Below are 17863 nucleotides of genomic sequence, written 5' to 3'. Positions count from 1 at the left end.
AAAATGAATACAGATTTGACTGAGATCAAATGTCAATTGTATTGCTACATCATTTGTATTTAATGTGTTGCACAGACTGGTTAGGCCTTCCATCGTCCCTCTCCAAACAAAAATAATATCATCGATAAAGCGTTGCCAGAGCACCAGGCTCGTCCCCAGCATGCCCCCACCATACACCATCCGTTCCTCCCAGTGGGCCATAAACAAGTTGGCATAGCTGGGGGCGAACCTGGTGCCCATGGCAGTGCCCCTCCTCTGCAAATAGAATGAACCATCAAATATAAAATAATTATTTATTAGAATAAAGTTGATACTTTCCAGAATGAATATTTTTAAATCCGGACTCAAGACGCTTTGGTCCAAAAAATAGGAAACAGCTGATATACCTTTTTCTCTATCAATGATAGTATAGAGAGATGACACATCAGCGGTACATAAATGGTCACCTTCTTGCCATTCGTACATATCTAATTTCTGAAGGATATCAGTCGTATCCCTCAAATATGCCTTCGTACCCTGTACAATTGGCTTAAGATAGAAGTCAATAAAGGCTGACAGGTTGCTAGTTATACTATTGCAACCTGAAATGATGGGCCTGCCTGGTGGGTGGAGGGGGTCCTTGTGGACTTTTGGCAGTACATATATTGATGGAACCGATGGATCCTTAATATTGATGAAATCAAATTCCATTTGCGAGATGGTTTTTGATTGTAATGCCTTAGAAGTGAATTAATTTAATTCTTTTATCACCCTCAACGTGGGGTCTCCTTTCAATTTCTTATAAGTATTGTCATCTGACAATTGTCTGTATATCTCATCAACATATGCTGCCCGGTCCATAAGGACCACCCCTCCACCCTTGTCTGCAGGCTTGATGACAATAGAGTCATCCTCTCTCAATGCTTTTAATGCAACAAACTGTTTCTTGGTGAGGTTTAGATTATTCCTTTTATTGGTTACTTGTGGAGTTTTTATCAGTTTTTCTATTTCATCAGTTACTACCTTGTTGAAGACATCTATACAACTCCCCTTACAAAAAGTTGGATTAAATGTGGATGGAGTACGAAAATTGGTTTTACTAACTGAAGCAACAGCAGGAGTTACATCATTTTCTTTTTCCTTATTCAAGAAGAAACGTTTAACTGTTAGTTTACGAGTGAATTTCTGCACATCTAAAAACAAGTCAAAACCTTTCGGTTCACTAGAGGGGGCAAATTTTAGTCCCTTTTGTAGGACTTGCTTTTCTTGTGCAGTTAACTGTTTTTTTGATAAATTAAAAATGTTAGTGTCTAACTCAGAATCAACCACATTTCCATTAGTAGCTAGTGTCCTATCTAACGACTGTTCCTCTCCAGAAGGTGTCTTTTTTAAATAAAGTTTGTTTCTCTTTCTATTTTTCCCGGCCCTTTTCCCCCTATGAGATTTTTTGGGGACCTTCACATTTTGTTTCTCCCCGATGATTTCTGTTCCCACTCTAAAAAAGACGTATTGAGATAGTTTGAATTTCCCGGGTCATCTATCTCTAATCTTTCATATCTATTGCGGACTACAGGATTATATTCATTACCCTGTCTGTATCCATTTTTTGGCTGTCGGGTATATACGGGATATTTATTTCTTCCCCAAGATTCCTGATTTGTTGTACCATTATGATTCCTAAGGACTGATCTATTGGGTCTTTGTTGGTGCAAATTAGTTTGATCTCGATAATAATTCCTATTGTGATCTGACTCACCATAGGGATTAAAGGGGGTATTTTGGATTTTATATCTCCTATCGGAGTTGCGCCAGGCTGGTGTTCTTTTTTTATTGGTTTTTAATACTTGTTTTTTAGGGGTTTCTGTTTTAGGAATCCCCTTACTTCCTTCCTGGGTACCTAACTTGTCTCTTTGATATTTTTTATTTTTCTTTTCCCTTAATTCCTTAGTATTTTTATTCATTTTCTGTAGGAGTTCCTTCTCATAAACCTGAAACTCCTCTAACTCCTTAAAGGGGTGTACCAAGGAGTGTAGCTCATTAATCTCATGATTTAATTGTTTCAAGGTGTTCCCTCTTTCTTTGATGATCAATTCGATTAAAGCTATGGAGCATGTATCAAGAATTTTGTTCCATTCATCCTGGAAACCCTCATTGATAGTTTCAAAAGATGGAGGTTTGACAATTTTCAATCCCTTAGGTATCAAATTCCCCTCAAGATACTTTTCCAGTGTAGTCACCTCCCACCATATTCTATTTTCCTTCATCATAATATTTTCTAATTTATGGAAAAGAGTACCTAGATCTTCATCACATAGATCTATTACATCAGTATTAGATTTGAAGGTGGTTTTAATGAGGTCATTTCTTTTTTCTCTGAATGTAAACATGGCTGCAGCAGAACTCAGAAAAATGAGGAAAAGTAGCAAGTAAAGATTCGGCTTTCAGAGATAATCTGCGCAAAACAATCAGTAGTGCAGCTAAAGTCTATATCTATTAGTGCTTCCCCTTTGCACCATAAATATAATACAGTGTTTTAAAAGATTTTAGACAATAGACTTCAAGCGCTCCACAAATAGAACCAGTTCACCCTCTATACACCACAGATAGAGACAGAATAAAGAAGAAGAATAATACCGTACCTTATTGTGTAGTATCAAATTCACAATTTGATTGATGGTATGTTCAAGATGTTTCTTTCGAGTGTACCATCTGTAATAAACTGTGTCCCCTTCATATAATATAAGAGCTGATAGATTTTGGCTCATAAAGGGGAACACATTAAAAACATCGCTAGTGCAAATTATCGTTTTAAAAACATACAGGTTTTAATGACAATAACACACTTACAAACATAGAAGATAAAAGCGCATGTCACAAAATTCCCCCTCAGGCAGTAGTAGCAGTTGTGTGGAAGATCCTTATATATCCCAGATGGAGTTTTGGGTTAGCTGGACCGAGCTCCGGAACAAGGAAACAGCAGGATCTCCAAAAACAAGCACCGAGATGGGGTCGTGATAAATTGGAGAGCAGTACGCTTAACGCGTTTCAGACATCATCGTCCTTCGTCAGAAGCGTATCCTACTGCTCTCCTAATTCTCCCTTTATACCCTATACTAATACAGAGATCGCCTGTCTTGAATCGCCGCTAATCGGCTGGTTAATCGTTTTTAAAACGATAATTTGCACTATCGATGTTTTTGATGTGGTGTATAGAGGGTGAACTGGTTCTATTTGTGGAGCGCTTGAAGTCTATTGTCTAAAATCTTTTAAAACACTGTATTATATTTATGGTGCAAAGGGGAAGCACTAATAGATATAGACTTTAGCTGCACTACTGATTGTTTTGCGCAGATTATCTCTGAAAGCCGAATCTTTACTTGCTACTTTTCCTCATTTTTCTGAGTTCTGCTGCAGCCATGTTTACATTCAGAGAAAAAAGAAATGACCTCATTAAAACCACCTTCAAATCTAATACTGATGTAATAGATCTATGTGATGAAGATCTAGGTACTCTTTTCCATAAATTAGAAAATATTATGATGAAGGAAAATAGAATATGGTGGGAGGTGACTACACTGGAAAAGTATCTTGAGGGGAATTTGATACCTAAGGGATTGAAAATTGTCAAACCTCCATCTTTTGAAACTATCAATGAGGGTTTCCAGGATGAATGGAACAAAATTCTTGATACATGCTCCATAGCTTTAATCGAATTGATAATCAAAGAAAGAGGGAACACCTTGAAACAATTAAATCATGAGATTAATGAGCTACACTCCTTGGTACACACCTTTAAGGAGTTAGAGGAGTTTCAGGTTTATGAGAAGGAACTCCTACAGAAAATGAATAAAAATACTAAGGAATTAAGGGAAAAGAAAAATAAAAAATATCAAAGAGACAAGTTAGGTACCCAGGAAGGAAGTAAGGGGATTCCTAAAACAGAAACCCCTAAAAAACAAGTATTAAAAACCAATAAAAAAAGAACACCAGCCTGGCGCAACTCCGATAGGAGATATAAAATCCAAAATACCCCCTTTAATCCCTATGGTGAGTCAGATCACAATAGGAATTATTATCGAGATCAAACTAATTTGCACCAACAAAGACCCAATAGATCGGTCCTTAGGAATCATAATGGTACAACAAATCAGGAATCTTGGGGAAGAAATAAATGTCCCGTATATACCCGACAGCCAAAAAATGGATACAGACAGGGTAATGAATATAATCCTGTAGTCCGCAATAGATATGAAAGATTAGAGATAGGTGACCCGGGAAATTCAAACTATCTCAATACGTCTTTTTTAGAGTGGGAACAGAAATCATCGGGGAGAAACAAAATGTGAAGGTCCCCAAAAAATCTCATAGGGGGAAAAGGGCCGGGAAAAATAGAAAGAGAAACAAGCTTTATTTAAAAAAGACACCTTCTGGAGAGGAACAGTCGTTAGATAGGACACTAGCTACTAATGGAAATGTGGTTGATTCTGAGTTAGACACTAAAATTTTTAATCTATCAAAAAAACAGTTAACTGCACAAGAAAAGCAAGTCCTACAAAAGGGACTAAAATTTGCCCCCTCTAGTGAACCGAAAGGTTTTGACTTGTTTTTAGATGTGCAGAAATTCACTCGTAAACTAACAGTTAAACGTTTCTTCTTGAATAAGGAAAAAGAAAATGATGTAACTCCTGCTGTTGCTTCAGTTAGTAAAACCAATTTTCGTACTCCATCCACATTTAATCCAACTTTTTGTAAGGGGAGTTGTATAGATGTCTTCAACAAGGTAGTAACTGATGAAATAGAAAAACTGATAAAAACTCCACAAGTAACCAATAAAAGGAATAATCTAAACCTCACCAAGAAACAGTTTGTTGCATTAAAAGCATTGAGAGAGGATGACTCTATTGTCATCAAGCCTGCAGACAAGGGTGGAGGGGTGGTCCTTATGGACCGGGCAGCATATGTTGATGAGATATACAGACAATTGTCAGATGACAATACTTATAAGAAATTGAAAGGAGACCCCACGTTGAGGGTGATAAAAGAATTAAATGAATTCACTTCTAAGGCATTACAATCAAAAACCATCTCGCAAATGGAATTTGATTTCATCAATATTAAGGATCCATCGGTTCCATCAATATATGTACTGCCAAAAGTCCACAAGGACCCCCTCCACCCACCAGGCAGGCCCATCATTTCAGGTTGCAATAGTATAACTAGCAACCTGTCAGCCTTTATTGACTTCTATCTTAAGCCAATTGTACAGGGTACGAAGGCATATTTGAGGGATACGACTGATATCCTTCAGAAATTAGATATGTACGAATGGCAAGAAGGTGACCATTTATGTACCGCTGATGTGTCATCTCTCTATACTATCATTGATAGAGAAAAAGGTATATCAGCTGTTTCCTATTTTTTGGACCAAAGCGTCTTGAGTCCGGATTTAAAAATATTCATTCTGGAAAGTATCAACTTTATTCTAATAAATAATTATTTTATATTTGATGGTTCATTCTATTTGCAGAGGAGGGGCACTGCCATGGGCACCAGGTTCGCCCCCAGCTATGCCAACTTGTTTATGGCCCACTGGGAGGAACGGATGGTGTATGGTGGGGGCATGCTGGGGACGAGCCTGGTGCTCTGGCAACGCTTTATCGATGATATTATTTTTGTTTGGAGAGGGACGATGGAAGGCCTAACCAGTCTGTGCAACACATTAAATACAAATGATGTAGCAATACAATTGACATTTGATCTCAGTCAAATCTGTATTCATTTTTTAGACTTAGAACTGTATGTTGATGGCGGTGCCTTGAAGACTCGCACCTTTAGGAAGGCCACCGACTCTAACAGTTTTATTGAGATGTCTAGCCAACATCACCCTAACTGGCTACAATCAATTCCCTTTAGCCAGTATATTCGTATCAAACGTAACTGTACAGATATTTCTGTTTGTAAACAACAGCAGGATGACCTTTCGGAAAGGTTCTTAGCAAAGGGCTATTCAAAAAACACCTTGAGTAGGGCCAGAGCTAGAGTAGACAATATGGAAAGATCTGATCTTTTAAGGATTAAAAACACAAATGGAGAAAAGGACAACAAATTCCAATGGGCCTTTTTAAGTCAATTCAGTACCAAACATAGGCAGGTTGAGGCTATTTTTAAAAATAATTGGAAATTGCTTCAACAGGATGCATTGTTGGGCAAGGTGATACCGGACAAACCTGTCTTTATTTATAGAAGGGCATCTTCAATACAGAATCAGTTAGTGAGAAGCAACCTTGAAATTAACCCTAGACAGAGTATTAGAACAAAGGGATTCCACCGTTGTGGTGAATGTTTAATGTGCAAAACTGTAAAATTGACAGAAAGGAAATTCACCCATTTAACCATAAATAATAGGCAGGTGGAAATAAAAGAATTCATATCCTGTCACTCAAGGAATGTTATATATGTTCTGGAATGCTCATGTGGCCAGTACTATGTGGGAAAGACCACTAGGAATCTTAAAATTAGAGCAGCAGAACATATATATAACATAAGGAAAGGTTTGCTTACTCACACTGTGTCATCCCATTTCAAGGAATGCCATGAGTCCAATGAATGAAGAATAAAAGGGTTTTGGGGAATCCAGCTGATTTTACCCCATTGGAAAAATAGGAATGTGGAAAAACGCCTATCCCAAGCGGAAATGAGATGGGTCTACCACTTAGACACCCTGGTTCCCAGGGGTCTCAATGGGGATTTCGAATTGAAATGTTTTTTAACTTAAAGATTCTTTAACTAAAAGATTTTTTTAATCAAATTTTGATTAGAAATATAAATTGTTTTTTCCACTATGACCCGTGGCATTCCTACATTCCTTCTCATCTACATGTCTTCTATGTTCCCTGTCCATGTTTTATATGAATTTTAGGAATTTTATATGAGTCTGTGTGATTGTATATATAACAATGTTCATTTTCTTTGAGGCATACTATCAGTATTGATTATGAAGTGGACATTGTGTAGCCCATGGAATGAAATTGCTCCTATCTAGAGGAGACAAGGTTTGATCATCACCTGAATACTCTAACTATGAAGTGGAACGCAAACAACGGTAACGGAGCGCCATTTCCGGATTGCGATGATCACTTCCGGCGGGTGGAACGCACCCGGAAGTAAATGGAACGCACAGCTGACTCGGAAGTGACGAACAGCAAAGAACTACACCGGCGCCGTGATTAACCAGCCGATTAGCGGCGATTCAAGACAGGTGATCTCTGTATTAGTATAGGGTATAAAGGGAGAATTAGGAGAGCAGTAGGATACGCTTCTGACGAAGGACGATGATGTCTGAAACGCGTTAAGCGTACTGCTCTCCCATTTATCACGACCCCATCTCGGTGCTTGTTTTTGGAGATCCTGCTGTTTCCTTGTTCCGGAGCTCGGTCCAGCTAACCCAAAACTCCATCTGGGATATATAAGGATCTTCCACACAACTGCTACTACTGCCTGAGGGGGAATTTTGTGACATGCGCTTTTATCTTCTATGTTTGTAAGTGTGTTATTGTCATTAAAACCTGTATGTTTTTAAAACGATAATTTGCACTATCGATGTTTTTAATGTGTTCCCCTTTATGAGCCAAAATCTATCAGCTCTTATATTATATGAAGGGGACACAGTTTATTACAGATGGTACACTCGAAAGAAACATCTTGAACATACCATCAATCAAATTGTGAATTTGATACTACACAATAAGGGACGGTATTATTCTTCTTCTTTATTCTGTCTCTATCTGTGGTGTATAGAGGGTGAACTGGTTCTATTTGTGGAGCGCTTGAAGTCTATTGTCTAAAATCTTTTAAAACACCATAATCATAAAGCTCAGCATTTGTAACAGAATCCGGAATGCCCATTATTCTGATATTATTTCTCTGAGAGCATTCTTCTAAATCAATGACTTTATCACGAATAGAGACCATGTCTTCCTGAAGGGTGTCATGTACTGAAATCAGATCTTTGTGAGACGCAACAATCTCTTTCATCATAGTCTGTATGAGTGCCAATCTCACTGATATCGGACCTCAAAGCTTGAATATTAGAGTTAAGTTCTGAGGTTATTTCAGTCCTTTAATGTAGATAACATAGAATGTATAGAGCGTAGAGTAACAGGACCATCTAGAGTGTCTTAAGACGTCTTCAGCCATTACAGCTGGGCTGTGCGACTGACAAGAAGAAGCAGATGATGTTGTAGCGGTCTCAGAAAGACCACCTGAATTCGAGGTACCAAAGAGATGGATAGGTGGGGCCGATTTGGTACCTTTTAACATTTTTTAAAGCATGGTAAGCTGGCTACAAAGAGACAGACCTCTCAGAGATAGGAAAACACCAACAATCTCTAAATAAAAGGAGCAGTAGTACGCTGTCAGGAGGTTACATCAAGATGACTCCGTTCAAAATGACATTCTGGGTGACTGGTCTATCCGAGCCCAAATATCAAGTAAACAGGATGTAATGCAACTCAAATAACACAGTAATGAGCGAGAAATTCCACTAGAGGTCAGCGTGATCACAGACGTGAAGTACTCAGCTCAGAGAGACACAAATGGCAAAATATATTCAGTGAATAAATCCACAAAATAATATACTGTGAGGTTGTAATCAGAGTGTAATGAGCTGTACTCAGACGATACTTGATACTGGGCTCTGCATGTAGACTGAGAGGAAGTAGATTATAGTGGTACCATATACATAGAAGGTAGTTTCAACTCCAGGCAAATGCTTCAATGTAGTGTAGTGACCACGGTCCAGCCGTCAGGACACTTATTTAGCAGCTTATATCAATTTTATTGAAGGCAGAAGGCAAAGCATGCGATGGCCGGGCACCAGGATTTAAAATGGCAGCCACCTCACTTCCCAATATCACCGCCGGGCTCCTGTGACTGTGGGCAGCCCGTTCTGTCCCCAGCAGTAGCGGGAGTTGTGCATCCGTGTGAGCGGGAGAGCAAGTGCTCCTGCCTGAGCAAAAGCGCCTCCAAGTCATGTGTCCGGAGCGTGCAGGAAAGACTGGGCGCACTTAGCCCCAGAATACAGCCCGAGGCTTCAGCGGCGTCACTAAGCTGAGACAGTGAACAATGCCCAGAGTGAGCTGAGCGAGCTGATTTAGGGCAGGAAGAGTGGGGGACTTAATAGATTGGGTCTTGGTCCCAGCGGCGGCTGAGAGCTATCAGGTAGGGTAGATAAGAAGCCACTTAGTGAGGAGAGCTCCAGAAAGCATGTCTGGATGAACTCCGCCCACGCCCCTCCTTATTTATTATTTTATATACTTACAGGGTGACAGGTTTGGTACATCCCTGCAAAGGCAGATCCAATCTCTTTCTCATCAGACTCTGCTGTCTTCCCTGCACTCTCACTCAGATGTTCACTGCTGCCAGTAGCACACGTATGAGAAGCAGAAGTATGGCGGCAGCTGTATAGATTCTGATATGTAATTCTCTGTATCGTACCATACACACATCATCCTTATTACTATTGAGAGTATAGAGGTAAGACACTGATTATGGGGGTGTAAGAGTGGACTATAACCTAGCAGATGTATGATGATTGCAGGGTATTATATGGTGTATTGCATGTAAAGTACCTTGTTCCACACCTGCTCTGCTGTAGCAATATACCTTATAATAGGATTTTAATTACCTACCAGTAAGTAATTTTCTCATAGTCCGTAGAGGATGCTGGGGTTCCATTTAGTACCATGGGGTATATGCGGGTCCCTTGGGAGCCATGGGCACTTTAAGAGTTTAATAGTGTGGGCTGGCTCCTCCCTACACAGATAGTGGTGAGATTCACACCAGCTCACACGTACGCAAAGAAAAGCCAAGCCAACTAGCTTGAAACGATTCAGCAATGGCTGAACAACAATACTTAACCAAGTAACAATGCAGTACTTAACCAAGTAACAATGCAGTACTTAACCAAATAACAATGCAGTACTTAACCAAGTAACAATGTAGGAAAACGAAGCACTGGGTGGGCGCCCAGCATCCTCTACGGAAGACGAGAAAAGGATTTACCGGTAGGTAATTAAAATCCTATTTTCTCTTCTGTCCTAGAGGATGCTGGGGTTCCATTTAGTACCATGTGGATGTACCAAAGCTCCCAGTACGGGAGGGAGAGTGCTGAGGTTCCTGCAGAACAGATTGACCAAACTTTAGGTCCTCAGAGGCAAAAGTATCGAACTTGTAGAACTTAGCAAACGTGTTCGACCCTGACCAAGTAGCCGCTCAGTAAAAAGTTGTAAAGCCGAGACACCCCGGGCAGCCGCCCAGGAAGAACCCACTTTACGAGTAAAGTGGGCCTTAACAGATTTTGGACACTAAAGGCCTGCCGTAGAATAAGCATGCTGGATAGTAAACATGATCCAGCAAGAAATCGTCTGCTTAGAAGCAGGACACCCAATCTTGTTGGGATCATAAAGGACAAATAGAGCTTCCGACTTCCTGTGACGAGAATTTCTCTTTACATAAATTTTCAAAGCCCTCACAACATCCAAGTACTTTGAGGTGATTGAGGAGTCAGTAGCCACTGGCACCACAATAGGTTGGTTGATATGAAAAGCTGATACAACCTTTGGAAGAAATTGCTGAGGCGTTCTGAGCTCAGCTCTATCCTCATGGAAAATCAAGTAGGGGCTGTTGCATGACAATGCCCTCAATTCTGACACACATCGAGCAGATGCCAATGCCAACAGTGTGACCGCCTTCCAAGTAAGAAACTTGATGTCGACCTCCTGTAAAGGCTCGAACCAATCCGATTGCAGGAACTGCAGCACCACATTAAGATCAAGGTGCCGTAGGAGGCACAAAGGGTGGTTAGATGTGCAGAACCCCTTTTAAGAAAGTCTGAACCTCACGGAGGGCATCCAATTGTTTCTGGAAGAAAATGGACAAGGCCAAAATCTGTACCTTTATGGAGACCAAAGGTCCACATTCACGCCTGCTTGCAGAAAATAAGAATTTACTCACCGGTAATTCTATTTCTCATAGTCCGTAGTGGATGCTGGGGACTCCGTAAGGACCATGGGGAGTAGCGGCTCCGCAGGAGACTGGACACAACTATAAAGAAAGCTTTTAGACTACTGGTGTGCACTGGCTCCTCCCACTAAGACCCTCCTCCAGACCTCAGTTAGGATACTGTGCCCGGAAGAGCTGACACAAGTAGGAAGGATTTTGAATCCCGGGTAAGACTCATACCAGCCACACCAATCACACCGTATAACTCGTGATACAATACCCAGTTAACAGCATGATAACAACTGAGCCTCTCAACAGATAGCTCAACAATAACCCTTTAGTTAAGCAATAACTATATACAAGTATTGCAGACAATCCGCACTTGGGATGGGCGCCCAGCATCCACTACGGACTATGAGAAATAGAATTACCGGTGAGTAAATTCTTATTTTCTCTAACGTCCTAAGTGGATGCTGGGGACTCCGTAAGGACCATGGGGATTATACCAAAGCTCCCAAACGGGCGGTAGAGTGCGGATGACTCTGCAGCACCGAATGAGAGAACTCAAGGTCCTCCTCAGCCAGGGTATCAAATTTGTAGAATTTAGCAAACGTGTTTGCCCCTGACCAAGTAGCAGCTCGGCAAAGTTGAAGAGCCGAGACCACTCGGGCAGCCGCCCAAGAAGAGCCCACTTTCCTCGTGGAATGGGCTTTTACTGATTTAGGATGCGGCAGTCCAGCCGCAGAATCTGCAAGCTGAATCATACTACAGATCCAGCGAGCAATAGTCTGCTTAGAAGCAGGTGCACCCAACTTGTTGGGCGCATACAGGATAAAAAGCGAGTCAGTCTTCCTGACTCCAGCTGTCCTGGAAACATAAATTTTTAGGGCCCTGACTACATCCAACAACTTGGAAGCCTCCAAGTCATTCGTAGCCGCAGGCACCACGATAGGTTGGTTCAGATGAAAAGCTGATACCACTTTGGGGAGAAACTGGGGACGAGTCCTCAATTCTGCCCTATCCATATGGAAAATCAGATAAGGGCTTTTACATGACAAAGCCGCCAATTCTGAAACACGCCTGGCCGAAGCCAAGGCCAACAACATGACCACTTTCCACGTGAGATATTTTAAATCCACGGTTTTCAGTGGCTCAAACCAATGTGACTTTAGGAAATCCAACACCGCGTTGAGATCCCAAGGTGCCATCGGAGGCACAAAAGGGGGCTGAATATGCAGCACTCCCTTAACAAAAGTCTGAACTTCAGGTAGTGAAGCCAATTCTCTCTGGAAGAAAATCGATAGAGCCGAAATCTGGACCTTAATGGAACCCAATTTAAGGCCCATAATCACCCCTGACTGTAGAAAGTGCAGGAACCGGCCCAGCTGAAATTCTTCCGTTGGGGCCTTCCTGGCCTCACACCACGCAACATATTTTCGCCATATGCGGTGATAATGGTTCGCGGTTACTTCTTTCCTAGCTTTTATCAGCGTAGGAATGACTTCCTCCGGAATGCCCTTTTCCTTCAGGATCCGGTGTTCAACCGCCATGCCGTCAAACGCAGCCGCGGTAAGTCTTGGAACAGACAGGGCCCCTGCTGCAGCAGGTCCTGTCTGAGCGGTAGAGGCCATGGGTCCTCTGACATCATTTCTTGAAGTTCCGGATACCACGCTCTTCTTGGCCAATCCGGAACAATGAGTATAGTTCTTACTCCTCTTCTCCTTATTATCCTCAGTACCTTTGGTATGAGAGGAAGAGGAGGGAACACATAAACCGATCGGTACACCCACGGTGTTACCAGAGCGTCCACAGCTATCGCCTGCGGGTCTCTCGACCTGGCGCAAAATTTTCTAGCTTTTTGTTTAGGCGGGACGCCATCATGTCCACCTGTGGTTTTTCCCACTGGTTTACAATCATTTGAAAGACTTCTGGATGAAGTCCCCACTCTCCCGGGTGGAGGTCGTGCCTGCTGAGGAAGTCTGCTTCCCAGTTGTCCACTCCCGGAATGAACACTGCTGACAGTGCTAACACGTGATTTTCCGCCCATCGGAGAATCCTTGTGGCTTCTGCCATTGCCGTCCTGCTTCTTGTGCCGCCCTGTCGATTTACATGGGCGACTGCCGTGATGTTTTCTGACTGGATCAGTACCGGCTGGTTTTGAAGCAGGGGTTTTGCCTGACTTAGGGCATTGTAAATGGCCCTTAGTTCCAGAATATTTATGTGCAGGGAACTCTCCTGACTTGACCATAGTCCTTGGAAGTTTCTTCCCTGTGTGACTGCTCCCCAGCCTCGAAGGCTGGCATCCGTGGTTACCAGGACCCAGTCCTGTATGCCGAATCTGCGGCCCTCTTGAAGATGAGCACTCTGCAGCCACCACAGCAGAGACACCCTTGTCCTTGGAGACAGGGTTATCAGACGATGCATCTGAAGATGCGATCCGGACCACCTGTCCAACAGGTCCCACTGAAAGGTTCTTGCATGAAACCTGCCGAATGGAATCGCTTCGTAGGAAGCTACCATTTTTCCCAGGATCCACGTGCAGTGATGCACCAACACCTGTTTTGGTTTTAGGAGGCCTCTGACTAGAGATGGCAGCTCCTTGGCCTTCTCCTCCGGGAGAAACACTTTTCTCTGTTCTGTGTCCTGAACCATCCCTAGGAACAGCAGGCATGTCGTAGGGACCAGCTGTGACTTTGGAATGTTTAGAATCAAGCCGTGCTGTTGTAGCACTTCCCGAGATAGTGCTACCCCTACCAACAACTGCTCTCTGGACCTCGCCTTTATCAGGAGATCGTCCAAGTACGGGATAATTAAAACTCCCTTCCTTCGAAGGAGTATCATCATTTCCGCCATTACCTTGGTAAAGACCCTCGGAGCCGTGGAGAGACCGAACGGCAACATCTGGAATTGGTAATGACAATCTTGTACCACAAACCTGAGGTACTCCTGGTGAGGATGGTAAATGGGGACATGTAGGTAAGCATCTTTGATGTCCAGCGATACCATGTAATCTCCCTCGTCCAGGCTTGCAATAACCGCCCTGAGCGATTCCATCTTGAACTTGAATTTTTTGATATATGTGTTCAAGGATTTCAAATTTAAAATGGGTCTCACCGAACCGTCCGGTTTCGGTACCACAAACATTGTGGAATAGTAAACCCTTCCTTGTTGAAGTAGGGGCACCTTTACTATCACTTGTTGTGAATACAGCTTTTGAATTGCCTGTAACACTGCCTCCCTGCCTGAGGGAGTGGTTGGCAAGGCAGATTTGAGGAAACGGCGGGGGGGAGACGTCTCGAATTCCAGTTTGTACCCCTGAGATACTATTTGAAGGATCCAGGGATCCACCCGTGAGCGAGCCCACTGATTGCTGAAATGCTTGAGACGGGCCCCCACCGTACCTGGCTCTGCCTGTGGAGCCCCAGCGTCATGCTGTGGACTTAGAGGAAGCGGGGGAGGACTTTTGCTCCTGGGAACTGGCTGTATGCTGCAGCTTTTTCCCTCTACCTCTGCCTCTGGGCAGAAAGGACGCGCCTTTAACCCGCTTGCCCCTATTGGGCCGAAAGGACTGTACCTGGTAATTTGGTGCTTTCTTTGGTTGTGAGGGAACATGGGGCAAAAATGTAGACTTCCCAGCTGTTGCTGTGGAAACGAGGTCCGAGAGACCATCCCCGAACAATTCCTCACCCTTATAAGGCAGAACTTCCATGTGTCGTTTGGAATCTGCATCACCTGTCCACTGCCGAGTCCATAACCCTCTCCTGGCAGAAATGGACATTGCACTAATTTTTGATGCCAGCCGGCAAATATCCCTCTGTGCATCCCTCATGTTTAAAAGTGCGTCTTTTATATGCTCTACGTTCAGTAAAATAGTGTCCCTGTCTAGGGTATCTATATTTTCTGACAGGGAATCTGACCACGCAGCAGCAGCGCTGCACATCCAGGCTGAAGCTATAGCCTGTCTCCGTATCACACCTGTGTGTGTATATATAGATTTCAGGATAGCCTCCTGCTTTCTATCAGCAGATTCCTTCAGGGTGGCCGTATCCGGAGACGGTAGTGCCACCTTCTTTGGCAAACGTGTGAGCGCTTTATCCACCCTAGGGGATGTTTCCCAGCGTGACCTATCCTCTGGCGGGAAAGGGTACGCCATTAGTAACCTCTTAGAAATTACCATCTTTTTATCAGGGGAAGCCCACGCTTCTTCACACACTTCATTTAACTCTTCAGATGGAGGAAAAGCTACTGGTAGTTTTTTCTCTCCAAACATTATACCCTTTTTTGTGGTACCGGGGGTAACATCAGAAATGTGCAACACATTTTTCATTAACTCAATCATGTAACGTGTGGCCCTACTGGAAGTTACATTAGTCTCTTCGTCGTCGACACTGGAGTCAGTATCCGTGTCGACATCTGTGTCAACCATCTGAGGTAGCGGGCGTTTTAGAGCCCCTGATGGTTTTTGAGACGCCTGGGCAGGCACAGGCTGAGAAGCCGGCTGTCCCACATTAGGTATGTCGTCAAACCTTTTATGTAAGGAGTCGACACTATCACGTAATTCCTTCCACAGCACCATCCACTCAGGTGTCGACCCCGCAGGGGGTGACATCACATTTACAGGCATCTGCTCCGCCTCCACATAAGCCTCCTCATCAAACATGTCGACACAGCCGTACCGACACACCGCAAACACACAGGGAATGCTCTGACAGAGGACAGGACCCCACAAAGCCCTTTGGGGAGACAGAGAGAGAGTATGCCAGCACACACCAGAGCGCTATATAACACTGGGATCCCACTATCAATGAGTGTTTTCCCTATAGCTGCTTTTTTATATATATTACATATATATATATATATATATCTATACTGCGCCTAAATTTAGTGCCCCCCCTCTCTTTTTTACCCTTCTGTAGTATTCTCAGACTGCAGGGGAGAGCCAGGGAGCTTCCTTCCAGCGGAACTGTGAGGGAAAAATGGCGCCAGTGTGCTGAGGGAGAAGCCCCGCCCCTTTTCGGCGGACTTTCTCCCGCTTTTTCTGTGATACTGGCAGGGGTAATTTTACATCTATATAGCCTCTGGGACTATATATGATGTATATTTTGCCAGCCAAGGTGTTATTTATTGCCCTCAGGGCGCCCCCCCCCCCCCAGCGCCCTGCACCCATCAGTGACCGAAGTATGAGGTGTACATGAGGAGCAATGGCGCACAGCTGCAGTGCTGTGCGCTACCTTGGTGAAGACTGAAGTCTTCTGGCTCTGTAAGGGGGACGGCGGCGCGACTCCGGGAACGAACACCAAGGTCGGGTCCTGCGGTCGATCCCTCTGGAGCTAATGGTGTCCAGTAGCCTAAGAAGCCCAAACTACCACCTGTTAAGTAGGTTCGCTTCTTCTCCCCTTAGTCCCTCGCTGTAGTGAGTCTGTTGCCAGCAGATCTCACTGAAAATAAAAAACCTAAATATACTTTCTTTCTAGGTGCTCAGGAGAGCCCCTAGTGTGCATCCAGCTCGGCCGGGCACAAGAATCTAACTGAGGTCTGGAGGAGGGTCTTAGTGGGAGGAGCCAGTGCACACCAGTAGTCTAAAAGCTTTCTTTATAGTTGTGCCCAGTCTCCTGGGGAGCCGCTAATCCCCATGGTCCTTACGGAGTCCCCAGCATCCACTTAGGACGTTAGAGAAAGAGGAGAAACCGTCCGAGTTGAAACTCCACCGTAGGAAATTTCTTGGATTCACACCAAGACACATACTTTTTCCAAATCTGATGGTAATGTTTAGACGTTACTCCCTTTACTGGCCTGTATCAGGGTAGGAATGACCTTTTTCGGAATGCCCTTCCGAGCTATGGTCTGGCGTTCAACCTCCATGCGTAGCTGAGGTAAGTCTTGATAAGCGAATGATCCCTGTAGTAGAAGGTCCTCGCGAAGAGGAAGAGGCCTCGGATCCTCCAGCAGTAATTCCAGAAGATCCGCGTACCAACCCCGTGTTGGCCAGTCCGGAGCAATGAGGATCGCCTGAACTCTTGTTCTTTTTATTAGTTTGAGAATCCTTGGGATGAGTGGAAGTGGAGGGAACACATACACCGATTGGAACACCCATGGAGTTACCAGGGCATCCACTGCCACTGCTTGTGGTATCTCGACCTGGAACAGTATCTCCAAAGCTTCTTGTTGAGGCGGGAGGCCATCATGTCTATCTGAGGTACACCTCATCGACTTGTTACCTCTGTGAACACCTCTGGGTGGAGGCCCCATTCTCCTGGATGGAGATCGTGTCTGCTGAGGAAGTCCGCTTCGCAGTTGTCCACTCCCGGTATGAAGAGAGGTATGCAGTGAGAAAATGGCGCTGGTGAGTGCTGGATCCACTCTGAGGAGAAGTCCCGCCCCTATAATGGCGCGTTCTCCCGCACTTAGTTGATTATACTGGCCTGAGGTATTTTATAGCTAACAGCGGGATTAGCCCCTGATAGCTATAGTTGACCAGTGTAGGATGATTGTGCTGGCCCAGGACGCCCCTCACAGCGTCATACACAGTGTGCCACTGAGCCTTCCGGAGCGCAGCCTGTCAGAGCTGTGCTCCCACTCTTGTGCCGCCATTCCCGCCGGCGACCCGCTTCCCGGGCCGCCGGCGCTGTACTCCCCACACTTCATTCTTCTGTCTCTGTTGGGGGTGGCGGTCGTGCTGCGGGAGTGATCGGTTGCCTCGTGGGCTTGAGATCAGCACCCTCAGGAGCTCAGTGTCCTGTCAGCGGAGATAGAGAACCATTAACTTCTAGACTTTGTTTCTACTCCCCCCCCCCCCCAAGTCCCACGAAGCAGGAAGGCTGTTGCCAGCAGCAAAACTCTTAGGAGCTCCCCTAGCTGGGACCGGCTCCTCCAGGCACATTTT

At 44.1% G+C, this 17863-nt stretch overlaps 1 protein-coding gene across 4 annotated transcripts in view; it reads left to right on the top strand.

Moving 5' to 3' along the window:
- Positions 1-17863, top strand: part of LOC135056973 (oocyte zinc finger protein XlCOF22-like) — a 202602-nt gene that overhangs the window by 10015 nt on the left and 174724 nt on the right. The window lies entirely within an intron of this gene.

The sequence above is a fragment of the Pseudophryne corroboree genome, chromosome 3 (assembly GCF_028390025.1).
Source record: "Pseudophryne corroboree isolate aPseCor3 chromosome 3, aPseCor3.hap2, whole genome shotgun sequence".
In the NCBI taxonomy this organism is placed as follows: Eukaryota; Metazoa; Chordata; class Amphibia; order Anura; family Myobatrachidae; genus Pseudophryne; species Pseudophryne corroboree.
This window is presented reverse-complemented; position numbering and strand designations above follow the sequence as displayed.